General features: G+C 38.3%; 1 long non-coding RNA gene across 1 annotated transcript; it reads right to left on the reverse strand.

Annotated features, from left to right (window-relative positions):
- Nucleotides 1-7,256: 7,256 nt before the first annotated feature.
- Nucleotides 7,257-11,526, reverse strand: LOC124231370 (uncharacterized). The gene is made up of 4 exons (XR_006886506.1): nt 11,419-11,526; nt 10,487-10,652; nt 8,235-8,367; nt 7,257-7,282 (listed from the first exon to the last, which is right to left on the reverse strand). It is a non-coding gene; the product is annotated as an uncharacterized LOC124231370 (long non-coding RNA).
- Between the last annotated feature and the right edge of the window lie 584 nt (nt 11,527-12,110).

A 12,110-nucleotide genomic window follows, 5' to 3' on the forward strand; every position in this document is an offset into this window, starting at 1 on the left:
TGGGTTAAATTTGTCATACTGACATGTTACTAACAGCTCAGCATCTCAATTTCCTTGACTAAAACCTTGAAATAATAATAATACCCGTGGAGAATCATGGTTGTAAGAATTAAACGAGAAGCATATGCAAGCTCTGAGCATGGCATCCAGTACCTGGAAGAAACTGAGTTTTGGATGAATAGATGAATGAACAAGAACATTTGAGCGGATGAGAAGCTCTATTGAAATTAAATGAAGGCTGAAAAACGTTGACAGACATGATGCGTTAGCTTTCAACTTAGCAACAAATATAAGGAATTCTTTATTTTTAATTACCAAATGTACTTCCTTTTTCCAGTGTGTTTTTCCCCACTAGGAACAGAAGTGTGGTCATTCTTTATTTTTACCCTGCTTTGCTTTGATTTCCTACAGAGCCCTGGTGTAAATCATTCAAAATACCATTTAAGCCATAGACCAGCAGAGCCTAACAGTCTTTGGATTCAGTGCTGTTGAACCTTGCAAGAAAACTAATTCATTCATTTGGCTTTCATTTTGTATACCCTTCCCATCTTCTTCAGCACTCTTATTAATTTCTAGAGCATGGCCTGTGAGTAGTTCCACAGAAGTTCACAATTATGCAAGGCCGTCTTCCATGTTACCTCTTCAAATGGCTTCATTTACAGGCACAGCTGTCTCATCTAGATTTCACTGGGAGAGAAGCAGAACAAGCATTTCCCTTCTCACAGGCCATTTATTTTTCACACATGTTGTGGCATACATTAAGTGCAATTTCTATGGGGTTGTTATTGAGGTGTGGAACTGTGCACAGTTGGATGGCATCGTGCCCTTCAAATGGGACAGAGAAGAAGAATGCAGACAAAAGGATGGACACAGGAAAAAGCAAATTTTCAAATCAGTGGCATTCATCTAATGCTGTGGAGATCCCCAAGCTTTCTCCAGGAAAAGAAGAAACTGTGTGACTTGGACGTGGATGGCACTTTTCTATTTATAAATAATTTCACACATGTCATTTGATATTCTATACTATGGCATAGGTGTTATTATAATCCTTATTTGAGGAAATAGAAGCACAACATGGTATGTAAATTACCCAAAATCATACAATTGGCAAGCTATATAGCAGGGACTAGAAATCAATTTTTTTTTTTTTTTTTGCTTAGTCTGTACGGCTGCTGTAACAACATCCCATAGACTGGACGGCTTATAAACAGAAGAAATTTATTTCTCACAGTTCTGAAGGCTCAGAAGTCCAAGATCAGGCACAGCATGGTTGTTTTCTGGTGAGGGTTCTCTTCCTGGCACCTTCTTGCTGGATCTTCACATGGTAGAAGAGAGGAGCTAGCTCTTAGAGACTCTATTATAAGGGCATTCCTCTCTTTCCTGGGGACTCCATTCTCATGACCTAAGAACCTCCCAAAGTCCCCACCTCCTACTTCCATCACATTGGGCATTAAGATTTCAACATGTGAATTTTGGGGTGACACAAACATTCAGATCGTATCATTTTTCTAACTCCAAATCCCAAATTTCCTCCAAAATGACACTATTTCTCTGAATTCAGATGTGACTCTAGTGTTAGCAGATTTCTTAAAAGAGGAGAACATAAGACATAGCCAAGGAAACGCAGTTTTCCAGAGACAACCTGCATCATTTGATTCAAATAAACTCCCCCTCATTATTCTGCTCAAAGGCACTTTGTGGACACAACATTATTAATTTGTTGGCAGTCACTAACCACAGGAGATTCACTTTTTCAGATGGTCACCATTGTCTGCGTTCTTTACTTTAGCCACAGACATCTGACAGCTGCCAAGACAAACAGCGCTGTGGGATTGTGGACTGATCTGGACACTCTTTAGTCCTATTTGGTTGAATTCCTTTGGACCTGAGTGTTCTGAACTTGATTAGTTTGCAGCAATCATTTTCACAAAGGAGTTGCTTCACACAATTGAGATTTTACTTAGTACATAATGGCATTTGTTCTAAGTAAATTTTGAAAAATCTCCAGTTCAAAGGATTCTGCAGATATAACACCTACAGACATAACTCTCTCCTTCCTCTTCCCAAAAAGGCTAAAGTAAATTCATTTTTCTCTTATAGTTCATGTAAACTGCACTTCTGTGACTAAGGTAGGAACGTGTTCAGGTGAAGGATTACATGTTCTGCATTCTCAGGTCAACCTCAGAGGATCTTGTTTACCTTGTTTTATTGTGGTCTAGCAACGTCCTTATATCAATGAACTAGAGGCTTTTCTGCCCTCGGCTGAGAATCCCTTACTGAACGTTTGATTCACTGCCTTAGATACATTTTCCAGGCTCTTAAAATTGCTAAACACGCCAGGTACTATGAGCGTGAGCAGGAGATTAAGCATTTGGTTATTTGGGTGAAACTCCCCCAAACCCATGGAGAAATGCAGCTAATATTTAGAGTGAAGGAAATATGTCCTCCTCCTTTCCTCACACCACTGCCTGGGCCCAGAGTGGTGGATGTGTTCTTGGTCCTCTCACTTCCAACCTATCTCCCCACCTGCTTCTGCTCCTCAACTCTCCCCTTAGTGACTCTTCCACAGGAGAGGAGTAGCTAATCATGAGACATGGTGATGTTTATGCGCACATTGTACTAGGTGTCCTAAATATTAAAATGTCCTTAAAGAGTATCCATGAAAGCTCTCTGCCTTTTCCTCCTGCTTTCTGGCTTTGCATAGTAAGCAGACCCAGGCAAGCCCTGAGTCTCCAAAATGTGGTTTATTTCTCTCTCTCTCTCCTTTCTCTCCCTCTGAACATGAAATTGAATAGTATTAGATTCAGGGGAAAAGAAGGAGTCCTCCTTCTGGTTTAACTGATGAGCCTGTCTTGAGAGACATTAATAAATTCACATCTCACTATTAATGAAATGGTACCCTACTTCTCTTTTGGCTATTAATCCTTGAATTTGTCATTCCCTTCATCAGGCATCCTGCAAGGAGAAATTCTAGATGGCAGAGTTGTATTCACTCATTCTTGGGACCCAGTACCTTCCAAATATATACCACACCTCTAATCTTCAGCATAATTATAATACTTAATTCTACTCAATCAATCAATCAATCACTGGGCCCACTACTAATGATGAAATCCCAAAATGAAGGAAACTAAATGTGTGATGGGAATTTGTTTGGGAAGATTAAGTCAATTCGCCTGAGTCCTTATAACAGCCTTATAATTTCAATATTTCATTTAATTAAATTAAGCCCAACATGATAGGTATCCACCTCATTCTCAATTTTTTTTCCTCCATCAAAACTAGCTCATAAGAGGGGTTGGCCTTGTGGCACAGTAGTTAAGTTCTCATGCTCTGCATTGGTGGCTGGGGATTCATGAGTTCATATCCCAGGCGCAGACCTACACACCACTGATCAACCATGCTGAGGCAGCATCCCACATATAAAATAGAGGAAGACTGGCAACAGATGTTAGCTCAGGACCAATCTTCCCCACCAAAAAAAAAAAAAAAAACTAGTTCATAGGATGTTTCTGCTATGTCTTAGCCTGTGTTCCCCTGAAAGAAGATCCTGAGACAAAATCTTGAGTGTAGTACATTGTTTGGGAAGTGATTCTCCTAGCGAGCAGGAATGACGGACTTAGGAAGTAAAACAAAGAAGGAGGGAAATTCAGTAGAAGAATGCTTTATTAAGCTGGTACTTGGTGCTTGATCTCCCAGGACCTTCTGAGAACTCTTATGAAATATGTTTTAGAACTCTCTGCCTGAGGGAAGAAAGCATTTAGCAACTGGCTTTCATCTCCCATTGGGCAATAGGTTCCCCTAGGGTATTGTGTCCCCCAACACCCAGATTGCCCACATGTGAGAAACGAGCAGGCTCCCCAAGGCACCAGAGAAGCCTTCGACAGGAGGTCAGAGGAACATAACGAAGGCACAAGGTGAACACTCTGTCAGGTGGCGTCTGTGAAGAACTAGCCAAGTCTTGCATGGAATTGCTGGTCATGGAAATAGATGGAGTAAAAGGTGGTACCACGTTCCACATAGTCTACAGTCTTCCTCTAGCATTATACAGTTCCTGGAATGCTTTCCTTTAAACCCAAAATGTTACAGAATATCCGTCCAGCTATGACCAGCCACACTGTCTGCAAGGACCTAATACAATGGATTGATGGAACAATCTCTGCTGCTGCTCCAGTCAGCCTGAAATCGTAACTGATATCCACTATCAATCTCCTCCATCTTCAATTTTCAAATTCCCTCAACCTTTGGCAACTCTTGGTTGCCTTTCTGGTCAGATGACCTAGACTTTCATCATTTAGGAATCTGAGCCTTTATTTTGCTTGTCCTAGTTGGGCCTAGGTTATTCCATTGCCTGTTCATAGCTGTCACGGAACATAGAAGCATCAAAAGACACCTCAGTGAATTCCAAAATTACAGAGCTCTCCTCCTTGACCCTACTTTGTAGCAGTAGTCCTAGCTCCTCATGATAATCAGACTCAAGTCCCCCACCAGTATAGTAACTTCTGTCTTTGCCTGCTGGTCCTCTGACATGAGGATACAAGAGTGACAAGAGATAGTACGACTTCATTCAGTGGAACACTTACTGTGTCCCCTGTAGATGTATTATACACACAAGAACCAGACTTTCTATTCTGGAAGAGCCTAAGATTGTGAGGACAAATCTGCTCCCCACATGAGTCTCTAGGAATGATGTTTAAAAGAACCAATCCTATTTCCATCCCTTGTTTCCTAGATCCCCTGTTTTCTAGCCGTTGACAAAAGAGTATTATATATTGACCGTATTCCTCTGGAAGCAAAGCCTGAGACAAAAGTTCATATATCATGTCCAGAACATTTTCCCCATCCCAAACTGAAACTCCATACCCGTTAAACGGTAAGTTCTCATTACCCCTCCCCAAAGCCCCCGGTAGACACTTTTCAACTTTCTATCTCTATGAATTTGAGTATCATAGGTCCTCATACAAGTGGAATCATAGAATATTTGTCCTTTTGTTTCTGACTTCTATTCAACATAGTATGGGAAGTTCTCACCAGAGCAATTAGGCAAGAAAAAGAAATAAAAGGTGTCCAAATTGTAAAGTAAGAAAAAATTTTCTTCTGTTCACAGATAACATAATCTTACATGTAGAAAACATTAAAAATTCCACAGAAAATTGTAGAGTGGTGATGGTTGCACAACAATGTGAATGTACTTAATGCCACTGAATTGTCGATGTAAAGTGGTTAAAATGGTAAATTTTACATTATGTTTATTTTGTATTTTATCTATATTTTATCACAGTAAACAAAAGAAAAGAAAAACAAATTGCTTTTGATTTTTCTTGCTGCTTCGAGTTGAGAAAAATAACCATAACCATATGCCAATGTCAGAAGTTGTAAGGGCCACATCCAGCCCAGCAGCTATGTTTAGGGGTACCACTTGATAAACAAATGGCTATGTGAATACACGCAAGGAAAACAGCATTTTAACTCAGAGAGACAAGAAAGGCATCATGAAGGCATCTCATGCTAGAGACCTTGAGGACAGGAAGAATTTCAATGATGGAGATTGAGGAGGAGATTATTCCAGGCTTTCCAACTGCAGGAGAAAGACAACCGCCCTTCTGCCTTGGGAATATTGAAATCGTCTTTATTCAATTACATTTAGGACATACTTTGAATAGGCTGCTAAGGTAATTTTCATTTTTATGATTGCTAACTAGCCAAGAAGAAGTAGAAGCCATCAACTCCAGGAAATATTTGACATTTAGGAAGAAAGAGGCACCGAATGAAATCCGGGCTCTCCCCTACACCCATTCAGATTCTCCTGAAAATATTTCCCTCTGCTCCTCAAGTTCAACTGAACTTAAGAAATCTATAATTTCCAAGTCCTTTAGGCTACTGGAACAAAATTAACTGTAAATTTGAAAGTCTCCTAAGATTTTTCAATCCTTAGAATTAAAGATAATTATTACAAAATATATTTATAAGTAAATCACGTATATCAAAATACTACTAGCATGTATTTTATACGAACAGCCCTTTCAACAACAACACAAACTCCCTATATTTTTCCCCAATGCCTCATTTTTTTCAGACCATTTCTTAAACTGTGTTTCAATGTCTTTCTTCTTTGCGGCCAAATGAAAGATGGATCTGAAGCCCTTTCTGTGTTCACATATCCAGTTGCTACACTTTCTCGTAGCATCTTTGCCAGTAGCCTTGTCCAGAGTATGAGCCTTTATGCCTCCTTCTTATAAGCAACCTCATTCTTTCATACTATAGAAATGAAAAAATCTATAGAACTTCATCAGATTTCCTACATGGACCCAAGTTAGAAAGAATAGTCTCAGAGTTAATCTTTGTTGTCTGCAGAGTAAGCTGGTGAGAGGCAGACTGTGCTGGGACTCTGTCAGCTCTTTAGTAAATTACACGCGAGGATAAAGAGGATAAAGGATAAAAAGGACGGTCCTTGCCTGCTGATAAAATACATTCTTTATTCTCCTTTTTCTACAATGTATTGAATAACACCATACAGCATGTCATTATATACTTTATATAACAAATGTACAATTACAACACATAAAGCCAAAAAATGCACCTCAAAAAACATCATGTTTCCTAACAGGAAGTGGAGAGATATTTCAGAACAGTGAACAAAGGTTTTCTCCGCTGAAATCTTTTAAAAGAGTGGTGTTTTTGAACATCTAAACTAGATTGTGATTCTGCCAGCTACATGAGTATTTCAGCCTTCTGTCGTGCATTAAAACATGAGTAGCAATTACCATTAGAAAATTTGGAATAGAGGGAGTTTTTAAAATTTACTTTATTTTCCTAATTTTATTTGCATAAAGCACTTGCTTGTGACGTCATTGACTCTTCACAGCAACCTAATGGAATGGGCATTATTACACCATTTTATAGCAGAAGTTGAGAGATGCTGAGAAATTTGCCTGAGGTCAACCTCTGAAGAAGTAAAACCCAGATTCATACAAGATCTGTTTGAATCCAATACCCTTGACTCTTCAAAGTCCAGGATACAGTTACCACTGAATTCAGGGTATAAAATTACCATTAGAGGGGCCACCCAATGACACAGCAGTTAAGTTCACACGTTCCACTTCGGCAGCCCAGGTTCGCTGGTCCAGATCCAGGGTGCAGACATGGCACCACTTGGCACACCATGCTGTGGTAGGCATCCCACGTATAAAGTAGAGGATGATGGGCACAGATGTTAGCTCAGGGCCAGCCTTCCTCAGCAAAAGGAGGAGGATTGGCAGCAGTTAGCCCAGGGCTAATCTTCCTTAAAAAATAAATAAATAAAATAAAATAAAATTACCATTAGAGTTTCTGATTTTATGGAAACAAAAATTTAAGTTTTCCTTAAGAATTAATTTAGCATGTACAATATATATCAATTATATGTCTACAAAATCTGCACCTTGAAATTTGCTTAATAAACACTTATAAAAAGTTTTTATGGTTATTTGACCTCTCAATGTTTAGTCCTATTCAGTTAACACAGTTTGCTGCAATCTAAAACAAAAAATGTTATATTTAATGGCATTAATTCTGAATAGTTCACTAGCATGATACTCGAGGTACTTTTCTTCTCTATAAATTTTTTTAATACTTAGAATGTTAGCATCAATCCTTTTAAGGATTTTAAGGAACTTAATCTCTATATATTTCAAGTCAACAAAGCAGGGAGGAAAAGGAAAATTAGACGGAAGAAAAAGAAGGTGAAATAAGGAAGCAACCAAGAGATTTACAAAAATGGAGCTCTTCTGCCACCTGGTGGCTTTTCTGTGTTATAACCAGAGCTACTTAAAACATTTTTTTTTTTTTTTTTTTTTTTTTTTGGAAGAATGTTTCTGTAAATTTTTATTTCCAAAAGACAGATCACTCACTCACTGGCTTCCAAATCTGAATGGTCAACACAGTCACCCAGAAAACTTTTTCATGGGAGCCATCCCTTGATATTTTTATCTCATAGTATTTCCAGAAAGGACTTTTGTTAGTTTTTATCTCATAGTATTTCCAGAAAGGACTTTTGTTAGTTTCTCAGTAATTCCAGTTGAGAATGATGCGGTAGATTCTCGACTGACGAGTCAGAGTTTGCAACCTTTTCATAAACAATCGTTATCGTCTTCTTTCTGGGCTCACAACTAAGCTCCACTTAGTACCTCTCTTTAACTGGGTATTGTCACATGACTGAGCCTGAGCTTTGGCAAATGGAATCCCTCCGCCTTCACCTTTATTGAATGCGGTTGTCTTGTTTTCATTGTCTTCTACCTGCATATCTTGGCCAACTTTGGCATTGGTGACAATCTCTTTCTTGAAACTTTTTCTTCTGTTGGGTTAGTTAGATTTTCTCTCCTCAGTCTCCTACCGAACAAATGAACATCATCAGAGTAAAAGTCAAAGATCTCGCTCCACTCCTATGAAACTGGCCTTCCTTCTCCTCCAACACATCAGACGGGCCCCAGCTTAGTGCCTTGGACAACCTCGTGTTTCTGGCTGGAGCGCTCTTTCCTCAGATACACGGGGCCTTCTCCGCCTCGTTCAAGTCTTTGTTCAAACATTTCTTTCTCACTGACCCCTCCCTATTTGTAAATGCAACTTCCTCTCCACAAACAACTTATTCTTACCATGCTTTATCTTTTTCCATAGCAATTGTAGAATTCAACATACTACACAGTTTTAATACTTAGTATGTTTATTGTCTTCTTTACCCTGGAATATAAAATCCATAAGGGGAGGGAATTTTGTTTTCTCCGACGCTGTGTGCTCAGAAACCAGGACGGCGCCTGGCACACTGCAGATGCTCAAAAACATATTTCTTCACTGATTGAAGGGAAGAAGGTGTGAATGAATGAATGAATGATGAATGAATGAATGATAAGCCACCCTGTTGATAAACGAACACATGGGACAATATTAAGCCTCACAAGTACTCAAACATCCAAATTAACACTAATCACCATATTTTTCTATTAATTATTCAGTTATATGATCTTCAAATATAGTTCCTAAACCAGTGGTGTTATAGTGAATTACATACACATTTTAGTTAAATTTATGCAGTTACTTTTTAAATCAATTTACATGTAGTCATAAAGAGTTTATAACCTTTGACCCAGTAATACTAGTTTTGGAATTATGCTGCAACAAAAACATTTTTAAATACATATATTCTACGTAGCCATCTACTGCAGCATTGTTAATAATGATGAAGAGCTGAAAGACACTATTTTGCAACCATTTTAATCATAAGCACTGTGCTTCAACATGGAAAATTGTTTATGGAAAATGCTGTGTTATAATAAAATTTAAAAATCTGTGATTACACAGTTTTTATGTGTATGTGAAGAAATATTATAAGGAATGTACAAAAATTAGAAGAATTTTTGCATATACGCATGATGAGATTACATCTTATTTTTGTCACCATTTCCCAAATGTTTTGATTTATCACAGTAGTTTTTACAATTCTTTAGTATTGGAAAGGAAAATAAATTATCTTATTTCCTAATGTTTTACCCTCGCCTGATGTGAATTTATCCTAAGTTCCAAAAAGTGATCATTACTTGCTTTTATTGTATTCATCAAGAACAATTTACATCGCTGTGGAAATATCTCTAACCAGTCTTTAAAACAGATTTACTTGCATGGAAATGAGCAATTTAGCCAATAAAATCAGGCTGAATTTAACATTAATTTGAGAATTAAAGTGTTCTTTCTATTTTCTCATGTGTCTACCTAGCTCCCTGCATGGAGTCACTTTCTAATTGCTTGGCTTGTATAGATATAGTTGTGTCCATCATCCTTCCACATTTTAATAAATAGGATTGTCTGTAATTGTCCCTCTTTTACACACATTAATATCCATTGGTTCATAGCACACTATCCAGGAATTCATGGAAGGGAGAGTTTTTCACACCAAGAAATTCAGGGCATGGAGCCACCCCTCAAAAATTAGTTTTTCCCATGGATAACTGAACTAAAGCTTCAGCCTTCAGCAGACCGTGGGATTCCTATCTCTGTGCTTGATTTGCCTCTCCCTGGAAGCTCTCAACCCAGGTCAGTCCTTACCTTCTGTCTCATGTGACCTGATGGATTGTTGAGACTCAGTCTTCCTCCAGGTGCCTTGCTCAGCATGGATGTCGGCTGTGGCTAGCCCCCCCCCCCCCCCTTACTGGTCATGGTGAGGGGTAGCTGCTCTCAATTTCATAGTCTCCCACTGGCATGATTCTTTGCCACCTTGTCACTCCCCATTCTGTACTGACAGCCCAAGAACTAACTTTTGGGGTCATAACATTAACTCCTTCGTGTGAAACAAAGTTAATTCAACCATTCATTGATTCTTGTTCTTGTAAAGCTAAGGATTCACGCGACCAAAACCAAAAAACAGAAGACCCTCCCCCTGGGTCCTCTTACTCCAAACGCCCTCCCTGCAGAAGCATGGCACTGCTCACACCTCTGGCAGGCTTGCCACATGACTTACTTTGGCCAGAGAAATGTGAGAGAAAGTGATACATTCCATTTCTAATAGAAGCTGTAAGAGCCATCACATACGTCTTCTCTTGCCTTCTATTTCCTCTGCCAGAAGACTAACAATGACCTAGACAGGGGCTGCTTCTTCAGCCAAAGTCCAGGAATGAGCAAGTGTCCTGCGATAGAATTTAAAAACAAACAAAAAATGTTATTGTTGGATACCACTAAGATTTTTGGAGTCATTTGTTACCATAGCATAACCCAGCCAACGCTGCCTCATACAACTTGCGTCTTCATAGCATTTGAGGAAGCAGTATGATATAGTGGGCTAGCTGTGTGACCTTGGGCAAATTACGTAATCTCACTGTGCCTCATCTATAGCATTGAGATAATACCTATTTCATGAGGTTATTGTGAAAAACGAATGAAAACTTATTAATACATTAACACTATCTGGTACATAATCTATGCTTAATAAATACTAGCTACTGCTTATTATTATTGTTATTACTATTACTATTCTGCAACAGACATGGGTTTTATCTAAATTCTGTATATTAAAGCATTGCAGAGTGTCTGACTCATATGATTAGACACTGGCTTCAACTAGACCTGTTTGCCAAATGTCTTTAATTGATCAGCCACTTCCCTTTTGTTTAGTCCTTTCATATGACCACTTCCACTGATTTCCTTTTACCATCTTTTCTTTTCCCTTTTCCTTTAAACTAGCAAAGATTTTATAACACAAACTTAAATGGAACTCAAATACCTTCAAGTCATTTAGCTCATCTTTATTGATACCCTGAAATTTGTACTGTCATAGACTTCAATCTATTCTTTGCCCTAAATGGAGTTCCAAATAAATCATCATATGTACCAAAATTTCTGCTTAAAGGACATCCTAGGACTCAGTGTGTTGAATTTGTAAACACTTAGAAGTACCTGAAATGGTCGTAAGTTATGGAGCCAGAGCTTCAAGGAAAACTCTTCTTAGAAACCAATCTTTTCTGCTGTCATGTTCTCAAGGATAGGGAATAGTGTTCTGTTATCTTTTTCCTACATGGGAAAATTATACAAGAAAACAATCTTTGTTTCCTAGAAATCCTATATTTTTTGTGTCCTTAGTTTCTTTACATCTTTCTATTTTTCTCACACAAAGCATCTTTAATCATCCATGACATTGATTTTCATTGCAACCCATTTTCCTGGGTTCTGTAAACAAAAGACACATGCTTTCCATTACCAAAATCTCACCCACCTCATTTTTCATTGCAAGAAAATAAAATAGAAAGTTCTTTCTCAGAGTAAAAATTATTCTTTTCTGTTCAACTTTATAGATGTAAAGCCTTCAGGATTGTTCTTTTCAACTGATTTTCTAACTTGCCACCTGGAATTCAGTTTCTCCCTCTACACAATCTTTTCCTTATTCTGTTGCCAAAATCATCTTAAAATTTAAGTTTGATCATTTCACTTTCCGGAGTAAAAACTTCCATAGGCTCTCCAACCTCAATAGAATAAAGGCCAAATTACTCAACATGATTCTCTTCAGTATATCTTCCTCCTAAAGCCCCCTCTTCATCTCGTTCCTGTGATAGTACCTTCTTCTTCTTCACCTTCTCTTCTGTTTACTCTCT

Source organism: Equus quagga, chromosome 21 (assembly GCF_021613505.1).
Source record: "Equus quagga isolate Etosha38 chromosome 21, UCLA_HA_Equagga_1.0, whole genome shotgun sequence".
NCBI classification, from domain to species: domain Eukaryota; kingdom Metazoa; phylum Chordata; class Mammalia; order Perissodactyla; family Equidae; genus Equus; species Equus quagga.